Source organism: Phascolarctos cinereus, unplaced genomic scaffold (genome assembly GCF_003287225.1).
Source record: "Phascolarctos cinereus isolate Bilbo 61053 unplaced genomic scaffold, phaCin_HiC Scaffold_4;HRSCAF=312, whole genome shotgun sequence".
Classification (NCBI taxonomy): domain Eukaryota; kingdom Metazoa; phylum Chordata; class Mammalia; order Diprotodontia; family Phascolarctidae; genus Phascolarctos; species Phascolarctos cinereus.
Window position 1 is genome coordinate 381261094 of NW_027555847.1, and position 26761 is coordinate 381287854.

The following is a 26761-nucleotide window of genomic DNA, read 5'->3' on the forward strand; positions in this document are numbered from 1 at the left end:
TATTAAACATCTATACTCACCACCTTTGTGACTTTATGTTAATAATTCTACCTCTATATATTTTAATTTCCTTGTCTTTAAAATAAATTGGTTAGAACTAGAACACCTCTAAGGTTTTTACTTTCTTAGCCATTAAATATATGCTTTTAAGTATCAAAGGCAAGATTCAAACCTCAGCCTTCCATATTTTGACCTTTACCTTCTTTCCATAATAACATGATGTCCTTCTAATTCAAGTCAATTTAATCCATTAAAAAATCATGTACATTACGAAAAAAGTACTGTATACAGTGCTAGATATTCAAAGGACAAAAAATAAGGACAAAAGCATCCTTATATTTCAGAACTTTACTTTCTACCAGAGAATACAATATATATACATACATATGTACACATATATACACATATGTATGTACATATATATGTACATATGTACATATATATGTATATATGTACATATATACATATATACATGTACATGTACATATACACATATATGCATATATATGTATATGTATATGATAATTTGAGAAGAGAGAGCTTTAAAAATTGGAAGGATCATTTAATCTTTTCCTTGCCTTGCCTTGCCTTGCTTTGCCTTGCCTTGCCTTGCCTTGCCTTACAATAAGGGGGTTAATTCCCTTAAAAAATGTCAGAATTAAGGCTATGTCTCCTTTAGGACTTATTTGCCCTTTTAGGCTTTTATCTTTTTTAGACAGAACTACAGCTCTTTGCCCTGGAGCACAAAACAGTCTGCTAGGCCACACTAGTCTGGCCTTGAAAAGATGCAGGCAAAGAGTTTGCCCTGTTGGAATTCTTCTTCCAGAAGGAAGCTGATTTCAGCTTTTTTCTTCTATTCTTTATACTTCTTCTGGATCTTCTTTGATTTTTTTTTATTTAAAATTGCTTTCCTCATCAAGAGTCAGCTTTGTTCCTTCTCCTAGACCGATGGCAGGGCACAGTGAGACTCATAGTACTGATGACTAGGTGCTCTCAGTTAGCACAATGCAATTCTTCACCAGTGTCTTGCTCTGGACCAGCTCATTGTTGGATGCATTGTAGACCACATCAATATTCCTTTTCTGGGTACATCACTCAGAGCCCTAAGTTGCCCCATTCTAGCCTCAGTGACTGTTACTTTTAGTTGCCTCCTCAGACTCTCACAGTGAGGATGTGGTGGGAACTGATCTTGGTGTTGGCAGCTTGCAGTTCAGCTCATACTTACGCTTTCTGTATTTCTTGATTATTCTTGATTCAGTCGTGTGATGCTTGTATCAGTTGTATGAAGAGATGCTCATGGTCAGAAATAGTAGAGAAAAGCTCAGGTAATGTTTCCAAAGAGGTGACAGATGAGCTAAGCACTGGAAGAAGCAAGGGATCTTAGGGTTCAAAAAAGAGGAAGGAATGTATTTCATATATGGGAGATGAATTTACAAATGCATGGACATGGGAGATGGTCTGCCAAGATAAGGGAATATTGAGAAGAGGAACAGTAGTAGAATCAACAGCAACATTAATTAACGTTTAATAGCCCTTTAAGGTTTGCAAAACATTTTACAAATGATATCTCATTATTTTTCCTTACAATAACCCTGGGAGGTATACTATTATCACCATTTTAAAGATGAGAAAACTGAGACAGAGGTTAAATTACTTGTCCCTGTTCACACAGTAATTGTGTGAGACTATATTTTATTTGTTTCCCTGTCTTCAGGTACAGGGCTTCATCCACTCTGCCACCAAGCTATTAAGGAATATTTTGACAAGTTTGCCTGGAATGTAGAATGGGTAAGATGTTCAGTCATTTCGGCTGTGTTCAACTCTGTGACCACATTTCTTTTTGTTGTTGTTTTGGCAAAGATACTGAAGTGTTTTCCCATTTCCTTCTCCAGCTAATTTTACAGGTAAGGAATCGAGGAAAACAAGATTAAGTGACTTACCCAGGGCCACACAGCTAGTAAATGCCTGAGGCCTGATTTGAACTCAGGTCTTCCTTACTCCAGACCTAGCATTCTATCCACTTAGCTGCCCCAAATGGGTAAATGGGAAGATATATATATATATATATATATATATATATATATATATATATGCATATATGCATATATATATATGTGTGTGTGTGTATATATATATGCATATATATATATGTGTGTGTGTGTGTGTATATGTGAATATATATGTGTGTGTGTGTGTGTGTGTGTGTGTGTGTGTGTGTGTGTGTGTGTGTGTGTGTATATATATATATATACACGTATGGCAAAGTCTTTTCTATCAAGGGGTTCATAATCTCCTTGAAGATACAAGAGACATACATATGAAACATTCATTGGGTAAAAAGCAACATTTCTTAAAGTGTTAAAATCACAAGTGAAGAGATTATAATACTAGAATTCAAAGGGATGTCAAAAGCCATCTAGCCCAACTCAATCTTTTTTTTTCCTGGTAAAGAAACAGACCTCATTAAGTTAAGAGATCTGCCCAACATCACACATGCAGTAAGCGGAGATATGAACTTAAATATTCTGCCTCTAGAGTCAATATGCTCTCCATTGTACCAAACTGGGTTAGAGTAGAGTAAACTTCATTTGTTAGGGAAGGTATGGGAGAGGCTGTATTTGAATTGAACCTTGAGAGCAGTGTGGATTTTGGATAGGTAGAGCATTGGAGAAATAATTTAAAGATAAGGAACCAAGTTAGCAAAGGTTTAGAAGCCAGAGAAAGCTTGAAGTGTTGTGGTTGACAATGAGGAGCTCTACCTAAATATGAAGTACTAGATAAATAGAAAGAAACATTTCTGAGTAATAGTCTGCTTCTGCAGCTTTGGCAATTAAGAAGCCCTGAATGTCATTCCTATCATTGCAATACAGTCTGAGTTGCATTCTTCTAGCTAACTTTAATTATTCATGGGCCAGTTCTCTTTTTAGCAAGTTTTTCAGACGATTTCCATTACCTTTCTTGTATCACTTGCAACCACGTCACAGGCCTGAGACATAAAAAGAAGCTGACCTATGAGTTTATTTTATTTTGTTAATGAGATTATTGAGAAGGCAGCTTTGAATACTGCTCAGGAAAGCTGAACCCCTGTCATGACCTGGATTCTGAGAAATGTAAAGAACAAGGAGCTGTAATAGAGTCACTTGTCACCAGTTTGACCTGAAATCTTTTGAAGATCCTTCTCCTGCCAGTTTTGTGCTTTTCCAAGAAGTCCAAAGAGGATTGAGAAGAGGTCATTTGTTTCTGTTTTTTTTTCAAACTACTCCCCCAACCTGCAACTGTTCTAATTTTAAGAAGAGATTGGTTTAACATCTTAAGGTAGAACTGTGCAGTTAAACATGAAAAGCCTGATTTCTCTTAAGAGTCTCTTGAAGGTTTGTAAACCCAGCTCATTCTGCCATAGTTAAGAATGCTTTCATTTGTCTCCTGTGATTTTCCCAGAGGTACTGACAATTTGTCAAAAGTTTCCCATATGAAGCTATTGAGCCCTGCATCTTTTGGTGTGTGTGTCATACCTCCCTCCTATCTTTTCTGTTGCTTTTATTTTATTTGGCTGGTTTGACCCTGACTGCTTCTGGGTGGGGTAGCCACACTACCCCTACCCCACCTCCAACTCAGCACAACAAAGTGAAAATGTTCCTGGGAATCAGTGAATTTGAGCTAAGGGATGGTAGGCATAGTTGAATCCAGCCCTCTCATTTTACAGATGAGTACACACAGAAAGAGGGAGGTGTAGTTGTCTGCTCAGAGTTATTTTTCTAGGTAGTGTAAGAGCAAGGAATTAAATTCAGGTGGACTGATGCTTTTGCAAGTTCTCTCCCTACTTTCCCACAGCACACTGCTGCTTAATAATTCTTGTCTTAGAAAAAAGTAGATAAATATATCTCTGGAAGACAGAGGGAACATGGACATATGCTAAGCCTTGAATTTGTGCCAGAGATGACCTAGATGTGTACAATCTGCCTTCTAGAGAATGATGATTATAATCATCATAATAATAAGCTAATATGTATAGAGTAATAGAAGCTTTCAGTTTCTATATATATATATATATGTATATATATAATATATATATACATATGTATATATATATATACATATATATATGTATATATATCCTTATTTAATCCTCACAAACACCCTATGAGCAAATTTTATTGTCATCATTGTTTTATAAATGAGAAACCCAAGGCTTAGAAAAGGTAAATGAGGCTTTTGGGGGCCAAGATGGTGGAGTGAAAAGGTAGTCACTCTCACTCTCCCCTATCAAACTCTGAAAACCCAGAAAATATCACCCCAGAAAAAAAAAAACAGGAACAGCTGAACTAGAAGAAAGATGGGAGCAGCAGTGCAGCAGCCCAGCACACAGGTCTCCCACTGCCTCAGCAAAAATAAGGGAGGCAGAACTACAAGGGGATCCAGGCTAATAAGTACACTGCTGCATATATCTGAAAGGAGTTGATGAAAGCAACCTAAAGGCTTCCTAAAGCCCTGGCCTTTCTGGTTCCAGCCCAACACCAGGTGAGCTGTGGGAGCCTTGCAGCCACCAATTGTGAAGGAATCCAGAAGCCCAGGTGGTAGAATAGGCAAAAACCAACACATGGGCCTCCAAGTGCCTCAGTGAGGGTGGGGGGACCTGGTGGAAACCAGCTCAGAATACCACCAGGTCCCTCAGCACTCTACCACAAAGGAATCTCCCAGTGCATTAGGAGAAACAAGGGACACAACACTGCAGGGGACTCCAGGAAGATAAACACCCTACAGCACGCATCTAAAAGGAGCTGAAGAAAGCTAAAGGAAAGGAAAAGCAGGTAACCTAGAATTGCCTGAAAGTTCCAGCCTTGCTGATTCCAGTCCAACACCAGGTAAACTGCCAGAAACCTACAGCCTCCATTTGCCAACATAACAGGCCCCAGCACACAAAGCCAGTGACCAAGACCTAGGCTCCCAACACAAGAAGCTTGGGTCAGTGCCCTCTGTTCCCCAGCAGGAGAGCTCAATTTCTTTAAAGGCCAGGGAATAAAGAAACACCATGAGTAAAAGAAATGTACCAAAGATTCATATTAGGAGTAGAGTGAAGATCAAGACAGAAATTCTGAAGAGGGCAACATTGTCAACTAACCCACATCTGCGACAACAAAAGGGAAAACAAACTGGTCTGAAGCCCAAAAAACCTTCTTAGAAGAGCTCAAGAAGGATTTAGATAGTCAAATGAGAGAGGTAGAAGAGTCTTTCAAAAATACAATTGAACAACTGGAAAAAAAATACACTGAAGAAAACAAGTCCCTAAAAAACACAATTGGCCAATTGAAGAAGGAAGGACAAAAACTAAAGAAGAATACAATCTGTTAAAAACTAGAATTGGACAAATGGAAAATAATGTCTCTATGAGAGAGCAAGGATCAGTCAAACAGAAACAAAAATATGAGAAAATAGATGAAAACATAAAATACCTCATTGGTAAAACAACCAACCTGGAAAATCAATCGAGGAGAGACAATTTAAAAATTATTGGACTATCAAAAAATCATGATGAAAAAAAGAGCCTGGATAGTATCTTTCAGGAAATCAAAAAGGAAAACTGTCCAGAAGTCCTTGAAGAAGAAGGGAAAATAAACATGGAATGAATACACCAGGGGGAGGAGCCAAGATGGCAGAGTGAAAGCAGTGACTTGCTTAAGCTCTCCTCCAAACCCCTCCAAATACTCATAAAAAATGGCTCTAAACAAATTCTGAAGCAGCAGAACACACAAAAAGGTAGGGTGAAACAAATTTCCAGCCCAAGACAACCTGGAAGATTGATCAGAAAGGTGTATCATGCAGGGCTGGGAGTGGAGCCCAGCGCTGTCTGGGGGCACAGGCCACAGCAAAGATGGAACAGGCCTCAGAGAACTGAATCACAGATAGCTGTGTCAGTTTCTAGACTCCTCAATCCATCAATGCCAAGCACAACTTAAAAGGTCAGTGGGAAAAGTCTGTTTCTGTCACTGCTGAGAGAGGAAGGCAGGGTCTCAGCTTCATTCCCCAAGAGCTAGGCCCTGGGGGGAAGTAGTTGCTGTCCCAAAGACTGAGGGGGAATGCAGTGGCTGATGAGAGAGGGATTTCAGGGATCTCTTTGCCAATGCTGAGGCAGGAATCCTTGTTTTTCCCGGGTTTGGACCTGGGTCACAGTTCTGGGTGGCAGTGCTAGGGTAAGGAGGAGCACTATCATGGTGGAGCCTGTAGTGGCTGTGGAGAGAAACCCCTCCTCACAGTTACTGAACAGAAAGGAATATTTGTGGTCAAAGGCTAGGAAAGGAGTAAACACCTCGCCCCTTATCATACCACCTTGGAAGAACTTAAAATTTACAGGTCCCTGCAAGTATCTCTGAAAACAGCTTTACAAACACCCAAACCTTGGGACAGTACATTCTCCACATTGGAAGCAGACTCTTACCTTAACAAAGAGTTTAAAGCTCAAGTTATTGGCTGGGATTATGAGCAAGCAGAGGAAAAAGAGTCAGACTATATTATCTTACTTTGGTGAAAAAAAAGGATCAAAATATACAACCAGAAGAAGACAACAGAGTCAAAGGTCCTACATCCAAAGCCTCCAAGAAAAATATAAATCAGTCCCATGCCATGGAAGAGCTCAAAAGGGATTTTGAGAAGCAAGTAAGGGAAGTAGAGGAAAAACTGGGAAGAGAAATGAGAGTGTTGCAAGAAAATCATGAAAAACAAGTCAACAGCTTGCTAAAGGAGACCCAAAAAATACTGAAGAAAATAACACCTTAAAAAATAGCCTAAACCAAATGGCAAAAGAGGTCCAAAAAGCCAATGAGGAGAAGAATGCCCTAAAAAGAAAAACTGGCTAAATGGAAAAGGAAGTCCAAAAGATTACAGAAGAAAATACTTCCTTAAAAATTCGAATAGAGCAATTGGAAGATAGTGACTTTATGAGAAATGAAGACACTGTAAAAGAAATCCAAAAGAATGAAAAATGAGAAAACAATGTGAAATATCTCATTGGAAAAACAACTGACCTGGAAAATAGATCCAGGAGAAAGAATTTAAAAATTATTGGACTATCTGAAAGTCATGATCAAAGAAAGAGCTTAGACGTCAAGAAATTATGAAGAAAAACTGCCCTAATATGTTAGAACCAGAGTGCAAAATAGAAATTTAAAGAATCCACAGATCTCCTCCTGAAAGAGATCCCCAAAAGAAAACTCCTAGGAATATTGCAGCCAAATTCTAGAATTCCCTGTTCAAGGAGAAAATATTACAGGCTACCAGAAAGAAGCAATGCAAGTACTGTGGAAACACAATCAGGATAACACAAGATTTAGCAGCTTCTACATTAAAGGACCACAGGGCACGGAATATAATATTCCAGAGGGCAAAAGAGATAGGATTACAACCAAAAATCACCTACCTAGCCAAACTGAGTGTACTTCTTCAGGGAAAAAAATGGTCATTCAGTGAAATAGAGGACTTTCAACCATTCCTGATGAAAAGACCTGAGCTGAATGAAAAAATTTGGCTTTCAAATACAGGACTCAAGTGGAACATGAAGAGGTAAACAGGAAAGAGAAATCATAAGAGACTTATTAAGATTGAAGTGTTTAAATTCCTGCATGGAAAGATGACATTTATAACTCATGAGACCTTTGTCAGTATTAGGGCAGTTGGAAGAAAAAATTAATGTATGTAGATAGATAAATAGATAGATAGATCGATGGCACAGGGTGAGTTGAAGATTCAGGGGTCATATATGGAGAATAAAATTAAGGTATGATGGAGGATTATACTCAGAGAAGAAGAAAGGGAGAGGTAGAATGGGGTAAATTATCTCACAAAGAAAAACAGAAAAATCTCTTACAGTGGAAGGGAAGCAGGGGAAGGTTAGAGGGAATGAGTAAATCTTATTCTCACAGGATTTGGCTAAGGAGGTAATAACGTACACATTCAATTGGGTATGGAAGTTTTTCTTACCCTTCAAGAAAATAGGGGGAGAAGGAGACAAGAAGCAAGGGGATGATAGAGAGAGGGCAGATTAAAAAGGGTGTAATCAGAAGTAAATACTTCTGAGGAGGAAGAGGGTCAAAAGAAAGAAAGAAAGAAATGGGAGGGCAGAATAGGATTAAGGGAAATGTAGTGAGTTTTTCACAACATGTCTGCTATGGAAGTGTTCTGCAGAATTGCACATGTAAAACCTATATTGAGTTGCTTGCTTTTCAATGAGGGTGGGTGGGGAGGGAGGAAGAGAGAAATTTTGAAACCTACAGTTTTAAAAGCATATGTTTAAAAAAAGTTTTCACATGCTATCGGGAAATAAGAAATACAGGAAATGGGGTACAGAAGTCTATCCTGCCATACAGGAAAATAGAAGGGGAAGGGGATAAGAGAAGGGGGGAGAGAAATAAAAGAGGACAGAATAGGGGAAGGGATATTCAGAATGCATGCCATCTTGGGGTGGGGGGAGGGTGAGCCTGGTTGAAAATTTGGAACTCAAAAACTTGTGTAAATGAATGTTGAAAACCAGAAATAAATAAGTTTAAATTTAAAAAAAAAGAAAGAATACACCGATCACCACCTGAAAGAGATCCCAAATTAACAATGACAAGGAATGTAATAGCAAATTTCCAAAATTACCAGATGAAAGAGAAGGTGCTGCAAGCAGTCAGAAAGAAACCATTTAAATATAATGGAACCACAGTCAGGATTACACAGGACCTTGCAGCTTCTACATTCAAAGACTGCAGGGCATGGAACATGATATTCCATAAGGCAAAGGAGCTTGGAATGGCGACAAGGATCAATTACCCAGCAAAAATGAGCATCATTTTTCAAGAGAGGAGATGGATATTAAATAAAATAGGAGACTTCCAAACTTTCCTGATAAAAAGATCAGAGCTCAACTAAAAATTTAATCTTCAAATAAAGGACTCAAGAAGGACATAAAAAGGTAAATGGAACAGAAAGATACAATATGTTGTTAATAAGAGGGGGGCTGTTTAAACCATAGAAGAGAATATGACACTTGCAACCCTTGAGAACTGTATTGTTATTCCACCTTGTTAAAGGAGTATACATAAAGAGGGTGGATATTAGTTGACTTTGATATAATGATAAAAAAAATCTAATCAAGTGGGTTAAATGGATCAAAATAAGTGGATCAATCTGATCTTAGAAAATGTACTGAGAAAGGAGGAGGCAGACAAGGGTAAATTACATTACAGGAAAAGACAGAAAATCCTATTACAGAAGGGAGGAGGGGGGAGCATTGTTTCAGCCTTACTCCCATCAGATTTGGCTAAAGAAGGACATAACATGATCAGTTAGCTTTAGAAATCTAACTTGCCCTATAGGCAGTAGGAGGGAAAAGGGGAATGAAAAGGGAGGGGGGAAAGAAGGGAGGGAAGAAGGGAGAAGAAGCAGTAAGAGTAAAGGGGAAGAAAAGGGAAAGGGATAATAAAAGGGGGGGAGGGACTGAAGGAGGCGGTGGTCAAAAGCAAAACACTAGTGAAGGGGGAAAGGAAAAAGGAGAAAGAAAAGCATAAATGGGGGGAAAGGATGGAGAAAAAGACACAGATAGTAATCATAACTGTGAATGTGAATGGGATGAACTCTCCCATAAAACAGAAATGGATTGCAGAATGGATTAAAAACCATAATCCTACAATATGTTGTTTACAGGAAACACATTTGAAAAAGAGTGACACATACAGGGTAAAAGGCTGGAGCAGAATATATTATGCTTCAGCTGAAGTAAAAAAAGCAGGGGTAGCAATCCTGATCTCAGACAAAGCAAAAGCAAAAATAGATCTAATCAAAAGAGATAAGGAAGGAAACTACATCCTGCTAAAAGGCACCATAGACAATGAAGTAATATCATTACTAAACATATATGCACCAAATGGTATAGCATCCAAATTCTTAGAGGAGAAGTTCAGGGAGTTACAGGAAGAAATAGACAGCAAAACTATACTAGTGGGGGACCTGAACCTCCCCTCTTGCACTAGATAAATATAACCACAAAATAAATAAGAAAGATGTTAAAGATGTTAATAGACCATTAGAAAACTGAGGTATGATAGACCTTTGGAGAAAACTGAATGGGATCAGAAAGGAATATACTTTTTTCTTCGCAGTACATGGCACATACACAAAAATTGACCATGTACTAGGGCATAAAAACCTCACAATCCAATGCAGAAAGGCAGAAATATTAAATGCATCCTTTTCAGATCATGACACAATAAAAATTATATGTAATAAAGGGCCATGGAAAGATAGACTAAAAAATAATTGGAAACTAAATAATCTAATCCTAAAAAATGATTGGTCAAACAAGTCATAGAAACAATCAATAATTTCATTCAAGAGAATGACAATAATGAGACAACATACCAAAACTATGGGATGCAGAAAGCAGTTCTTAGGGGAAGTTTTATATCTCTAAATGCTTACATAAATAAAATAGAAAAAGAGGAGATTAATGAATTGGGCATACAACTAAAAAAACTAGAAAAAGAACAATTAAAAATCCTCAACTAAACACCAAATTAGAAATATTGAAAACCAAAGGAAAAATTAATAAAATTGAAATTAAGAAAACTATTGAACTAATAAATAAAACTAAGAGCTGGTTTTATGAAAAAACCAATAAAATAGAAACCTTTGGTTAATTTAATTTAAAAAAAAAAGAAGAAAACCAAATTACTAGTATCAAGAATGAAAAGGGTGAAGCTACCACCAAGGAAGAGGAAATTAAAACAATAATTAGGAATTATTTTGCCCAACTATATGCCAACAAATTTGACAATCTTAGTGAAATGGATACATATTTACAAAAATATAAATTGCCCAGATTAACCAAAGAGGAAGTAAAATACTTAAATAACCCCATCTCAGAAAAAGAAATTGAACAAGCCATTGATGAACTCCCTAGGAAAAAATCTCCAGGGCCAGATGGATTTACATGCGAATTCTATCAAACATTTAAAGAACAATTAATTCCAATACTATATAGACTATTTGGGAAAATAGGTGAAGAAGGAGTCTTACCAAATTCTTTTTATGATACAAATATGGTGTTGATACCTAAACCAGGAAGAGTCAAAATAGAGAAAGAAAATTATAGACCAATTTCTCTAATGAATATAGATGCAAAAATTTTAAATACTAGCAAATAGATTGCACAACTTATCTCAAGAATAATACACTATGACCAGGTAGGATTTATACCAGGAATGCAGGGTTGGTTCAATATTAGGAAAACTATCAGCATCATTGAGCATATCAACAACAAAACCAACAGAAACCACATGATCATCTCAATAGATGCAGAAAAAGCTTTTGATAAAATACAACACCCATTCCTATTAAAAACACTAGAAAGCATAGGTATAAATGGAGTCTTCCTTAAAATAAAATAGCATATATCTAAAACCTTCAGCAAGCATTATATGTAATGGGGACAGGCTAGAAGCATTTCCAATAAGATCGGGGTGAAACAAGGATGTCCATTATCACCACTGTTATTCAATATTGTACTGGAAAATTAGCTTTAGCAATAAGAGAAGAAAAAGAAATTGAAGGCATTAGAATAGGCAAAGAAGAAACAAAGCTATCACTCTTTGCAGATGACATGATGATATACTTAGAGAATCCTAGAGAATCAAGTAAAAAACTACTTGAAATAATAAACAACTTTAGCAAAGTTGCAGGCTATAAAATAAACCCACATAAATCATCAGCATTTCTATATATTACCAACAAAGCCCAACAGCAAGAGATAGAAAGAGAAATCCCATTTAAACTTACTGTAGACATTATAAAATATTTAGGAGTCTACCCTGAAACAAACCCAGGAACTCTATGAACACAATTACAAAACACTTTTCACACAAATAAAATCAGATCTAAATAATTAGAAAAACATCAGTTGCTCATGGGTAGGCCGAGCTAATATAATAAAAATGACAATCCTACCTAAGCTAATTTACTTATTCAGTGCCATACCAATCAAACTACCAAAAATTATTTTATAGAGTTAGAAAAAATAATAACAAGATTCATTTGGAAAAAAAAGGTCCAGAATATCAAAGGAACTAATGAAAAGAAATGCAGGGGAAGGTGGCCTAGCAATTCCAGATCTTAAATTGTATTATAAAGCAGCAATCATCAAAACTGCTTGGTACTGGCTAAGAAATAGGGAGGTGGATCAGTGGAATAGGTTAAATATGCAAGACACAGTAGTCAATGACTATAGTAATCTATTATTTGATAAACCCAAAGACCCCAGCTTCTGGGATAAGAACCCACTCTTTGAAAAAAACTGCTGGGAAAACTGGAAAAGAGTATGGCAGAAACTAGGCATAGACCCAAATCTCACACCATATACCAAAATAAAGTCAAAATGGGTTCATGACTTAGATATAAAGGCTGATACCATAAGTAAACTGGGAGAACAAGGAATAGTTTTATCAGATCTATGGAGAACAGAAGAATTCATGACCAAACAGGAGATAGAGAACATTATGAAAAGCAAAATGGATAATTTTGATTACATTAAATTGAAAAGTTTTTGCACAAACAAAGCCAATGCAACTAAGATTAGAAGGAAGGTAGAAAATTGGGAAAGAATTTTTACAACCAGTCTCTCTGATAAAGGCCTCATTTCTAAAATATATAGAGAATTAAGACAAATTTATAAGAACACAAGCCATTCCCCAATTGATAAATGGTCAAAGGATATGAACAGACAGTTCTCAGATGAAGAAATTAAAGCCATCTATAGTCATATGAAAAAATGCTCTAAATCATTATTGATTAGAGAAATGCAAATCAAAACAACTCTGAGGTACCACATCACACCTATCAGATTGGCCAACATGACAAAACAGGAAAATGATAAATGTTGGAGAAGATGTGGGAAAATTGGAACACTAATACATTGTTGGTGGAGTTGTGAAATGATCCAACCATTTTGGAGAACAATTTGGAACTATGCCCAAAGGGCTACAAAAATGTGCATACCCTTTGATCCAGCAATAGCACTTCTAGGGCTATATCCCAAAGAGATCAAACAAATGGGAAAAGGACCCACATGTACAAAAATATTCATAGCAGCTTTTTGTGGTGGCAAAGAATTGGAAATTGGGAGGATGCCCATCAATTGGGAAGTGGCTGAGCAAGTTGTGGTATATGAATGTAATGGAATACTATTGTTCTATAAGAAATGATGAACAGGCTGACTTCAGAAAAACCTGGAAAGGCTTATATAGTCTGATGCTGAGTGAAGTGAGCAGAACCAAGAGGAGTTGATACACAATAACAGCCATGCTATTCAATGACTAATATTGTTAAACTGAACCCTTCTCAGCATTACAAGGATCTAAGTCATCTCCAGAGGGCTCAGGATGGAAAATGCTGTCCACGTCCAAAGAAAGAACTATGGAAGTCGAATTTCTATCACTTATTTTTACCTTTTGTTGAGTTTTGTTTCATCTTTCTGATGGTTACTCCTAATGGTTTGAATTTTTACCTATAACTTCACTAATGTGAAAATATGTTTAATAGGAATGTAAATGTAAAGCCTAGGTTCAGATTATGTGCATTTTGAGGGGGTGGTGGGGAGGAAGGGGGAGAAAAATTTTCACCTCCAAAGCATATGAAAGTGATTTTTTTTATTATTTATTATTTTATTAATTTATTTTGATTTATCAACAATCACTTCCATAGTATTTTCCACCATGAAGCCTCTGGGCAATTTTCCTTTATAATTTCCTGAAAGATACTGTACAGAATCTTTTTCTCTTCATGATTTTCAGGTAGTCCAATAATTTTTAAATTGTCTCTACTGAATCGATTTTCCAGGTGGGTTGTTTTACTGATGAGGTATTTTAAGTTTTCATCTATTTTTGTCATTTTTTTGTTTCTGTTTCACTGATTCTTGCTCTCTCATAGAGACGTTAGTTTCCATTTATCCAATTCTAGTTTTTAACAGATTGTTTTCTTCTGTTAGCTTTTGTCCTTCCTTCTTCAATTGGACAATTGTGTTTTTTAGGGACTTGTTTCCTTCAGTGTATTATTTTTCTAATTGGCCAATTGTATTCTTGAAGGACTCTTCTACCTCTCTCATTTGACTATTAAAATCCTTCTTGAGCTCTTCTAAGAAGGCTTTTTGGGCTTCGGACCAGTTTATATTCTCTTTTGATGTTGCAGATGTGGGTTTGTTGCCAATGTTGTCCGCTTCAGAATTTCTGTGTTGATCATCAGTCTTCTCATAATATGAATCCATAGTAAGTTTCTTTTTACTCATGGTATTTCTTTATTCCCTGGCCTGTAAAGTGATTGAGCTCTCCTGGTGGGGAACAGAGCACACTGATCAAAACTTCTTGTGTTGGGAGCCTAGGTCTTGGTCACTGGCTTTGTGTGCTGGGGCCTGTTATGTTGGCAATTGGAGGCTGAAGGTTTCTGTCAGGTTACCTCATGATGGACTGGCATCAGCAAGGCTGGAACTTTCAGGCAATTCTAGGTTGCCTGCTTTTCCTTTCCTTTAGCTTTCTTCAGCTCCTTTTAGATGGGTGCTGTAGGGTGTTTATCTTCCTGGAGTCCCCTGCAGTGTTGTGTCCCTTGTTTCTCCTAATGCACTGGGAGATTCCTTTGTGGTAGAGTGCTGAGGATCTGGTGGTTTTCTGAGCTGGTTTCCATCAGTTCCCCCACCCTCACTGAGGCACTTGGAGGTCAATGTGTTGGTGTTTGCCTGTTCTACCACCTGGGCTTCAGGATTTCTTCAGAATTGGTATTGGGCTGGAACCAGAAAGTCTGGGGCTTTAGGAGGACTTTGGTTGTTTTCTTCACCTCCTTTCAGATGAATGCAGCAGGGTTCTAATTAGCCTGGGGCCCCTTGTAGTTCTGCCTCCCTTATTTATTTTTTTTAAATATAAATTTACTTATTTTTAGTCTTCAACATTTACTTCCATAAGTTTTTGAGTTCCAATTTTTCACACTATATCACCACTCACTACACCCCAAGATGGCATGCATTCTGAATATCCCTTCCCCTAGCCTGTCCTCTCTTCTATCTCCCCCCTCCTCTTCTTATCCCCTTTCCCTTCTATTTTCCTGTACAGCAGGATAGACTTCTGTACCCCATTTCCTGTATTTCTTAGTTCCCAGTAGCACGTGAAATCATTTTTTAAAACATATGTTTTTATAACTTTAGGTTTCAGATTTTCTCTCTTCCTCCCAACCCACCCACCCTCATTGAAAAGACAAGAAACACACTTTAGTTTGTACATGTGCAGTTCTGCAACTTCCATAGTAGGCATGTTGTAAAAAAGTAACACTATTTCCCTTGATCCCATCCTGCCCTCCCATTTATTCTATTCTTCGTTTTGACCCTGTCCCTCCTCAGAAGTATTTACTTCTGTTAAGTACTTTCCCAATCTGCCCTCCTCTCTATCATCCCCCTGCTGTCTTGTCCCCTTCTCCCCCTATTTTCCTGTAGGGTAAGACAGATTTCCATACCCAATTGAATGTGTATATTGTTCCTTCCTTAAGCCAAATCCTATGAGAATAAGATTCACTTATTCCCTCTTACCTCCTCCTGTTTCCCCTCCACTGTAAGAGACTTTTATTTTTTTTTTCTGTGAGATAATTTACCCCATTCTACCTCTCCCTTTCTTCTTCTCCGAGTATAATCTTCTCTCATCACTTAATTTTATTCTTCCTATAAGATCCCTTAATGTTCAACTGACCCTGTGCCCTCTATCTATCTATCTATCTATCTATCTATCTATCTATCTATCTATACATACATACACATATTTTTTTTCCTCCAACTACCCTAATACTGACAAAAGTCTCATGAGTTATAAATATCATCTTCCCATGCAGGAATTTAAACACTTCAATCTTGATAAGTCTCTTATGATTTCTCTTTCCTGTTCACCTCTTCATGTTCCACTGGAGTCCTTTATTTGGAAGTCAAATTTTTGATTCAGCTCAGGAATGGTTGAAAGTCCTCTATTTCACTGAATGGCCATTTTTCCCTGAAGAATTATACTCAGTTTTACTGGGTAGGTGATTCTTGGTTGTAATCCTATCTCTTTTGCCCTCCGGAATATTATATTCCATGCCCTGTGGTCCTTCAATGTAGAATCTGCTCAATCTTGTGTTATCCTGATTGTGTTTCCACAGTACTTGCATTGCTTCTTTCTGGTAGCCTGTAATACTTTCTCTTTGAAGAGGGAATTCTGGAATTTGGCTGCAATATTTCTAGGAGTTTTCCTTTGGGGATCTCTTTCAGGAGGAGATCTGTGGATTCTTTTAATTTCTATTTTGCACTCTGGTTCTAATATATCAGAGCAGTTTTCCTTGATAATTTCTTGATGTCTAGGCTCTTTCTTTGATCATGGCTTTCAGATAGTCCAATAATTTTTAAATTCTTTCTCCTGGATCTATTTTCCAGGTCAGTTGTTTTTCCAGTGATATATTTCACATTGTTTTCTCTTTTTTCATTCTTTTGGATTTCTTTTACAGTGTCTTCATTTCTCATAAAGTCACTATCTTCCAATTGCTCTATTTGAATTTTTAAGGAAGTATTTTCTTCAGTAATCTTTTGGACTTCCTTTTCCATTTGGCCAATTTTTCTTTTTAGGGCATTCTTCTCCTCATTGGCTTTTTGGACCTCTTTTGCCATTTGGTTTAGGCTATTTTTTAAGGTGTTATTTTCTTCAGTATTTTTTGGGTCTCCTTTAGCAAGCTGTTGACTTGTTTTTCATGATTTTCTTGCAACACTCTCATTTCTCTTCCCAGTTTTTCCTCTACTTCCCTTACTTGCTTCTCAAAATCCCTTTTGAGCTCTTCCATGGCATGGGACTGATTTATATTTTTCTTGGAGGCTTTGGATGTAGGACCTTTGACTCTGTTGTCTTCTTCTGGTTGTATACTTTGATCTTTTTCACCAAAGTAAGATAATATAGTCTGACTCTTTTTGCGCTGCTTGCTCATTATCCTGGCAAATTACTTGAGCTTTTAACTCTTTGTTAAGGTAAGAGTCTGCTTCCAATGTGAAGAATGTACTGTCCCAAGGTTTGGGTGTTTGTATAGCTGTTTTCAGAGATACTTGCAGGGACCTGTAAATTTTAAGTTCTTCCAAGGTGGTATGATAAGGGGCGAGGTGTTTACTCCTTTCCTGGCCTGTGACTACAAATACTCCTTTCTATCCTGTACCTGTGAGGAAGGGTTCCTCTTTACCGCCACTACAAGCTCCATCATGATAGCGCTCCTCCTCAACCTAGCACTGCCACCCAGAACTGTGACCCAGATCCAAACCCGGGCAAAACAAGGATTCCTGCCTCAGCACTGGCAAAGAGATCCCTGAAATCCTTCTCTCATCAGCCACTGCATTCCCCTCAGTGTGTGGGACAGAAGTTGGGGAAGCAGTTGCCTCCCCCCAGGGCCTAACTCTTGGGGAATGAAGCTGAGACCCTGCCTTCCTGTCTCAGCACTGACAGAAACAGACTCTTCCCGATGACCTTTTAAGTTGTGTTTGGCATTCATGGATTGAGGAGTCTGGAAACCACCACAGCTGCCTGTGATTTAGTCCTCTGAGGCCTGCTCCATGTGTGCTGGGGACTGGGGGCCCACACAGTGCTGGGCTCCACTTCCAGCCCTACACGATATACCTTTCTGATCAATCTTCCAGGTTGTCTTCCAGGTGGAAATTTGCTTCAATCTGTCTTTTTGTGGGTTCTGCTCCTTCAGAATTTGTTTAGAGCCATTTTTTATGAGTATTTGGAGGGGTTTGGGGGAGAGCTCACGAAAGTCACTGCTTTCACTCTGCCATCTTGGCTCCAGCTCCTGCCTCCCTTGTTTTTGCTGAGGCGCTGGGAAACTCGTGTGCTGTGCTGCTACACTGCTGCTCCCCATCTTTCTTCTAGTTTAGCTTTTCCAGGGGTTTTTTTCTGGCGTGATATTTTCTGGGTTTTCAGACGTTGATAGGGAAGAGTGAGAGAGACTACCTTTTCACTGTGCCATCTTGGCTCCCCAGAAGTGATTGTTGATAAATCAAAATAAATTAATAAAATTTTAAAAAAAGAGGAATCATATATGAAAACTGCAGGAGACAAAAGAAAGAAAAAGAAAAGCTAAATAACTTATTCAGAGTAACATAACTATTAGTTGTCTGAGAGAAGATTTGAACTTGAGTTTTCTTGCTCTGAAGTTCAGTTCTTTAACACTTAGAAATTGAAGCAGACTATGAGGAAAGATGTAATCAACTTATAGTCATTCTCTGAGAGAGAAAGCTTTGGGGGTAGGAAGGGGACACTCAGTAAGGCCTAAGCACATGTAGTGATTTTTTTTAATAACTTGGATAAGGACTTTCTATTATAGTTCTTAGTTATAGGGCATTATTTGGAAACTATTAAAATGTGAATTGTTTACTAATTCAATCACTTTGTAATTATTCTAGAGGAATAATCGTCATTGTGGACTTATCAAATTAATTAGCATTTTGAGTCAAAGGACCTGGGTGTGAATTCTACCTCTGTTACCACCTGTATGAACTTGGACAGTAACTTAGCATATCTCTCTCTCTAAATCCTCACCTGTAAAATGAAAGGGTTGGAATAGATGACCTGTAATTTCTAATCTGTGGCAGCTAAGTGGCACAGTGGATAGACCACTGGCATTGGAATCAGGAAAATTCCTGTTCATGAGTTCAAATCCTGTCTCAGACACTTACTAGCTATGTGACCCTGGACAAGACTGTTTTGCCTCAGTTTCTTCATCTTTAAAATGAGCGGGAGAAGGATATAGGAAATGACTCCGGTATCTTTGTGAAGAAAACTTCAAAGATGGTCACGAAGAATCTGACATTACTGAAAAAAAGTGACTCAACAACAACAAACAAAATGACTATTCCAGCTCTAAATCTACAATCTCATAATCTATTGATCTTATGAACTACTGTGTATTTATTTTGGTGGGGAGAGGAGGAGGTGGAGAGGCAGAAGCAGGCCTGTGACTTCATTGCTTTAGGAAAATTCAGGTGAGGAAATCTTGCCTCCAACCTCGATGCCATCTAACAAAGATCTGCCATTATTCTGCAGTTTATAGTTTTAGAGAGCTACCTGGGTATACTGAGAGGTTAAATGACTTGCCCAGAGTCACACAGCCAGTATATTTCAGAGGCAGGATTTGAAGCTTATTAATATTATTTACCTTCAAGCATGTAAGGGGGATATGGCATATTTTACTAAGTGTGCTGGCTACTACAAAACTCTGAAAAATTCAAGGGAAATAACATCTGGCATTGAATAGAGACATTTGTTGGCATTGAATAGAGACATTTGTGAGCATAGAATAATATATAAGTGTGCCGGATTTGGGATAATTAGACCTGGATTCACAACTGACCTCAGTGTAATAATGGAAAAAAGCCTCAGTTTGCTCATCTATAAAATGGGTTAAATAAAATCCATATTACCTTCCTCACAAATCACACAATATATACAAAAGACTTATGAAACTTTAAAATGGTATATGAATGCCATTTATTATTATTTTCCTACACCTTGTCTTCCTCCTCTTTCATACGTCAGGTATGTCTCTGCCATCTGATCTTCATAAAAGAGCATTTTTATCATGTGTCTATTTGGCTTATAAACCTTCAATGACTCTGCATTATTTATTGAATGAAGTTTAAACTGACTTTCAAGGCCTTCCACAATTTTATGTGAAGTCTCTTTTCTAGTTTGGTCTCCAATTATTTTCTCTTATGTAGCCTATGTTTAAGTCATGTGGACTATCTGGCATTCTGCAAGTATGCTTTTCCACTTTCCAGTCCTTGCTTTTGCTCATACTCCCCAACCTCCTATGCCCATAACTTAACCATCTCCAATCACATTTTCATCTCCATGGAACATTCTTCTATTACTACAAGCTGTAATTTCTTCCTTTCCTGAACTCCTCTACCCCATTTGTATTACTCTTACAACATTCGACATATACATACCTATTTGAAAATCATTCTTTCAAATGTATTGTTCCTCTTACTAATTTGGAAGCTTCCCTGAGAAGAAATGGTGAGTTACACGTCTTGGCTTCCTCTATAGCACTTAGGATATCGTCTCACCTATTGCAAAGTTTCATTAAATATTTGATGAGTAGATTGACGGAATTAAAAAAAAAGAATATGCAGATATTTCTGCCTGATTTTATTTTACTAAACTCATACCAGCACTGGGGCAGCTAAGTGGTGCAGTGTGTAGGATACCAGTCCTGGAGTCAGGAAGACTGCTCTTCATGAATTCAAGTCTGGTCTCAGGTACTTACTAGCTGTGTGACCCTGGGCAAGTCACTTAACCCTGTTTGTCTCAGTTTCCTCATCTGTAAAATGACCTGGAGAAGGAAATGGGAAACCACTCCAACATCTTTGCCAAGAAAATATTAAATGGGGTTACAAAGACTCAAATACAACTGAAAAACAACTGAACATCAATGCCAGCATTAGTTTTCAATTATTCTCCATATACCAGTTAACACTGGATGCTAACCACATATTGACTACTAAGGGGAACCCAGTGAAGGAATTGACTTAAATTATAGATCTTCTCATCAGTACAGTACAGTACCATGAATCCTAATCTTTGTCCTTTGCTGTATCTTGATCATGGCCCCTTCCTTTCTTTGGTCTATAAAAAAAGAATATACCGACACAATCCAGCATAAAGGGATTAAAAATGGCAGGGAACTTATTGAAAATATCCCTATGTTAAATAAACAATTAAATAGGTTCAGATGTTAGCTCAAGAGAATTCACATGTATTTCTTCAAAAACTGTATTCAGTGTGGTAATACTCATAAACATTACAGCTGACTGATGAGAGCAAAACATACCATGTCAGCAAGTGTTTATTTACAGAAACACAATTTAGTATGCTAGAAAGAGCTCCAGACTTAGAGTCAGATAATGGTAGTTCAAATCTTGGCTCTATCATTTCCTGTATTATATTGGGTAAGTCAGTTAACCTCTCTTGGATGCACCTCTTTGAAAATGGAATAAAGCATTTATCCTTTCTATTTCAACGGATTGTTGGTTCTTGTGATGGAAGAGAGAGAAGAAATGAAGGAATATACAAAATGTGTGCAGCATTTTGTAAATAGAAAAGGGTTATATAAATCTATGACATTATTGTTCTTGAGTTCTTACTATGTTTTTTTTTTCCTCCCACTGAATCACATGCTGTGTTGAATACAGAAAGAAGAAATATATTCCCTGCCCTTTAGGTGCTTACAATGTACCTAGGGAAGCAAAACTTCCACAAACAAAATAGTTAGAGACAGTATATAATCAGGGGTGAAATTGTGCTCAATTACAGGATCACCATTCACAACATGAGCTAGAATTGAAGTCGACTCATCTCTAGTTCTTAATTGTGTCCATTGATTCTGGACTTCAGCAGCTGGAAGCCGACAGTGCAGCTGACAACAGTCAGCAGATACCCATGCCTGGGGAACTTACAAAGCCTTGTGATTACCAAAGGAGAAAAAAAAAAGAAAAAAAAAGAAAACATCAAAGGCTAGTTAGTCGGGGAAGGGGGAGAAAGCTCATCATGAAAACTGTCTAGTCAGAGAAGAAAGTTAAATCAATCTATTTGGAGTTTCAAGCTGTGAAACTAGGAACTATTTGCAGGGGGAGGGGGAACTGAGGCTTAGGACAGTACTCTATTTGATAACTTTCAATTGCTAACAATAACTGGTTGAGTTAGGAACAATTTGTCCTCATAAAGGAACAGAACAAGTTCAAAAAGTTGAGGGGCTCAAAATTGTCTCTCCCCCACATTCTCTATCCTTCCTGTCTGACCCACTTCTTTCATCTTAGGTAGCATTCTTTCAGATGTTATGAGACCAATGGAGTGCAAATATATTCTAGAGGAGTATCTGTGGTTGATTCAGAATGACTTCCACTCTGATTTACAAACAATCAGGGTTGAACAAAGGTTGAATAAGTTCCCTTAGGAAGTGATAAATGGCTGAAGGTATTCACTTGGAGAAAAGAACAGTGCTTGTTAGGACCATGGTAGAGGAGAGTGCTGCTTCGATATGGGCTAGAGTAAAATATAAGAATAGTAGTTCTTGAAGAACTCTTTTGTGTTACAGTACCTCTTAGCACAATCTGTGAATTCTGCAGCTATCTTTTCAGAATAATTTTCATTGCTTATATTTTTAATGGAAAGAAATGCTAAATTTAAATTGGAAATTAACAAAAATGATATATATATATATATTTTCTATATAGGTTCTGGATTTCCTGAAGTCTGTCAAAATATTTTTGGACATCCATGGATCCCAGTCAAATCAAGTCAAGCTAGCAAGTAATTATTCAGCATCTGTTAAATAGGTTCTAGGGACTTGATACAGGGTTAAGAATCCTTCAACACAATTGATTTCTGGGGATGATTCCTGCTCAGAAATCAAGGGACTGGCTAAATAAAATACACTGTACAAATCAAGCTTAGAAGTCATGACCCCTGACCTGCAAGGAACTTACAGTTTGAGACAAGTGGAAGTACAGGAATAGAATTTACAGGAATTAAAATGATTTAATTAATAGGAACATTATTTTTATGCATACAATAAATAATCATAGCCGTGAATTCTGTTTTCTTCTGAGCATTCATATAAAGCCATATATTAAACGGAAATGTACATATTCACCAAAGATTTTTACCTGAGTTCTCAAGAATGTCCTGAATTAGATCCAGATAAAAGGATTTTGTATTGAAGGAAAGGCTTTCCAAATATTCTATTTGAAAGTGGAATCATAGCAGTGAAAAGGATGTGATTTGGTTTAAATTCCAACCTTGTCATTTGCTACCTTTGTGATCTTGAATCAGGTAATTAATCCCTATGCATCTCAGTTTTCTCATTTGTAAAATGAGGGGGTGAACTATGTGGCTTCTAAGATTTTTAAGTTCTAAGTTCATTGCTGTATTTATTCGGAGTTATTCATCGACAGGTAGTGGTCTATAGTCCATGGAGTATGCAGTACCATCTTGGAATCTGGAAGAACTTGTTCATTTCATATCTCTGGCACATTCTAGCTGTGGGATCCTGAAGAAGACATCTGATTTTGTCAGTTTCTTCATCTACCTGTAGTACCAACATAGGGCTCAAACGATGTAATATATGAAAAGCATTTTACTCAGTTTAAACTGTATATAAATGTCAATTATTATAGCTATTACTATATTTCCTCTTAGTTCAACTAAGTTGACATGGTTCTAGGACAGGTATTATCCTGTTAGTATTATTTTATAGTTAATCTTCCATGAATTGTTGTACAAAGAGACAAATTGTTATTTAATTATTCATCTCATTTAATTATCTTTTTAAATTATTTTTTACTTCTCATCTTTTAGAATGGAGTACAACAGTCCTGAGACAAGTCACTCTCCTGACATTGTTATTTCATATATTTATATATGTATATATACATATATGTGTATATATGTACATATGTGTGTGTGTGTGTATATATATGTATATATATATATAAAATTTCTTAGTCTTTTGCATAAATAGATAAAATAAAAATGAATGCTTATGGGTAAGTGAATGAAAATAATGGGATATAAAGTTATGTTCTGTAAATTCACTAAATTTATCTTTGGGACAATTCCAATAGCAGACAGGTCAACAGGAAGTATATTTATCTCACTCTTCTCCAACATAGTTTTGATTTCTTCTCTGAGTTCTTTATATTTTGAAAGCTTTTCCTTTCACAAAGCTTAGATATAATGATGGTAATGGTGACAACAGTAATGACTTCATTCCTTTCTCTGCCCCTTTACTCATGCCATTACACTTACTTAGAATACTTTCCCAACTCCTTTACATGTAGTTAAATCTTCTGTGTCCTTTTATACTCCTTACCTTCTCTGAGTTTTGAGTTCCTCATCCATAAAATGGGGATAATATTACCTGCAACAGGTGACCCACAAGGTTGTTGTGTAGCTTATATGAACTTACACATATCAAGAACTTTTCAAAGTTTAGTGTATTTTTATGAATGTCACTTTTATATTGTAATAGGACATTATTTTGTATTATATTTAGTTTTGTGTAATTATTATTCATTATAACAATGATCCTCTATCATTATCTATAATGAGTCATCATTTAACTATGGAATACAGCATTGTTTATTTTCTTCTGTATTCACAAATGTCAACTCAGTCAATGAGAGCAAGCATAATTCTGATGATCAAAATTTATCTTGTATGTGTCATATATTATATTAAAACATGTGTGATTACCAATAATAACAAGCTTTTTGATGCTCCCTCACACACAAACTAATATATTTGCCCCTAGACACATTAATATGTAGGCTGCATAAATTCTACACCTTTTGTAAAGCATATAATGCTCAATAATGGTAGAGAATCTCATTCACAATTAGCACATCTTTATGAAGCAGGAAATGCATGTATCTTACAGAACTTCAATGTTACCCATATTCCCTGCTACACACACACACACACACACACACACGCACACACACAAGCTTTGCAATTTTATGGTCATGAAAATTATTGAAGAGAGTAAGTGATAACTCCAAATCTGTTTTTCATATCATTTTTTATGTTCTGATGACATTTCCAGGAGATACTAGAAGGCCTGAATCTTTACTTTTATTTTCATCATGTTTTATTTGATGGATCAGTAAAAATGTTTTAAAAATAAAAACTTATTTTGTTTGTGAGGGTTAAAGAAATCTGACAAACCAAGGGCTTTTCCTTTCTGCATGTGCTGCATGAGGGTCTGTCCAACTAGAAACCAAAGGGAAACTAACTTCCTTTGTCAGCTATGGTGACTCAGCAAGTTATTTTGAGCCCATATTTCTCAGCATATCTCATAACCTTATATTTAAGAGGAGAAGAACTGTCTTCTGAAATGTGTTGGGAGAATCATTCCTGAAAGGCACAAGAAGCAATGAAAGAAGTAGAAAAAGGACTGGGTATTAAAAAAAACAAAGTTTGAATCTCAGTGCTCAGGTATACTAACTGTGTCATTCTGAAGAGTTCTAAGACTTTGGGATGTTCCTGGGGGAACCCCCGAGATCAGGGCACCAGGCCCTGCCTAAAGGAATTCAACTCAAATCTTTTTCTAGCCAGAGGAAAAGTTTATTAGTGATAAAACACATAGGCCAGGTGACTCCCATAAGGACAAGTGAGCATAAGAAAGTCTCAGCATCTGAATGGGGGCCAGGGTGGAATTTTTATACACTGAAGTAGCTTTGGGTGGCCAGAGAAGGGGGCTGGGAAAAGAGTCTAGGTGAGAATTCCAATTGGAAGGTCTGAGAGAATGAACAGACAATGGGAATAGATAATGAGAGGAACTGGAAGGAAGAAGTTTGAAAGGCCTAAGATCAAAGGGTAGAGCTAAGGCTTTCAAAGAGAGAAAAGGGGAGTCAATAAGGAACCTGAAAGTTTAAGGGTTTTCTGGATGCTGTAGACAAATGGGAGTTAGATTCTTTTTAGTGCAAGGGGCAAAGGTGCTTCTAAATAAGATCAAACGGTAGGGCTAAGGCTTTCAAAGGGAGATGAGGAGCTGGGGACTGTAGACAAATGGGAGCCAGATTCTCTTTGGGGCAAGAGGCTAAGATCTTGACTTGGGCCCTGCCCCATCAATTGTAGGCAACTCATATCACCCCTCAAGAGACTCAGTTCAATTATCTGATGACTGGGAATAATGATACTGGTACTAACTACCACATTAGGCCTTAGTGAGAAATGTGTTTTAAGAATCTTAGCATTGCTGAAATATGAGATTTTTTTTCATCTGCTTTTCAGGAGCTATCTGGTATACTGAGTAGCTATTTGCTCATTTATATGAAAGCTATAAAGGAGAATTTAGGACCTGGAGCAGACAAGCACCATGAATCATTCCTGGTACAAGTCAGGTTGGGGAAGAAGGGCAGAATCAGGGAGCAATACTCACCTGGGGTGCTGCACCCATGGGGATGAAGAAGTAGCATCTGGTAGCTCCTTATTCTAACTTATCTTACTAAACTGGTTTGATATTTTGTTGTTTTTATACTGCTGAAGAGCAGAAGGAAGAAAGGACTCTCAGTGTCCTCCAAATTCAGCACCCTGCAGCGAAATCCCGGTCACCTGGCCCTAGTTTTGTCTCTGTTTAGAAGAATTTATATCATTCTTAAGTAATGACTATGTTCCAGAAACTGTGCTAAGTGTTGGTAATGCAAATAGAAGAAAGAAGAAAGACAGCCCTTGCTATCAAGGATTTAAAATTCTAATGTGAAGGTGTCCATGTAGGGCCATGGTAGAGAAAGAAGTACAAGAAGAGACAGGAGCAAAACCTAGAGAAGAATGAAGGAGGGAAGATAACTTGCCCTGGCCAGTTCTTAAAATGAAGGTTTCAGGAAGAACTGACTAATCAGAGGAAGGGGATTTAGTCACAGAAATCTTCCAAGCCAAGAAGCCTGCTAAAGCATGGTGGGGGAAAAAATTGTCTCCAGAATAATCCACTCAAGTTCAATGTAATTCAATTCAATCATTTGATAAGTATTTCTTTAAGATTCCATATAAATCTAGATATTTTTCTAATCTAATTCACTTTATCTTGACAAGTGTTAGATGCCAGGTAACATATCTAGCTATGTATATGACAAATTCTAGAGTTATGAATGACACAAATCAGGATACAATCTAGAAACATAGAATCATAGATTTAGGCC

General features: G+C 37.2%; 1 pseudogene; it reads right to left on the reverse strand.

Moving 5' to 3' along the window:
- Window positions 1-682: 682 nt before the first annotated feature.
- Window positions 683-26022, reverse strand: LOC110208011 (small ribosomal subunit protein eS8 pseudogene; annotated as a pseudogene).
- Between the last annotated feature and the right edge of the window lie 739 nt (window positions 26023-26761).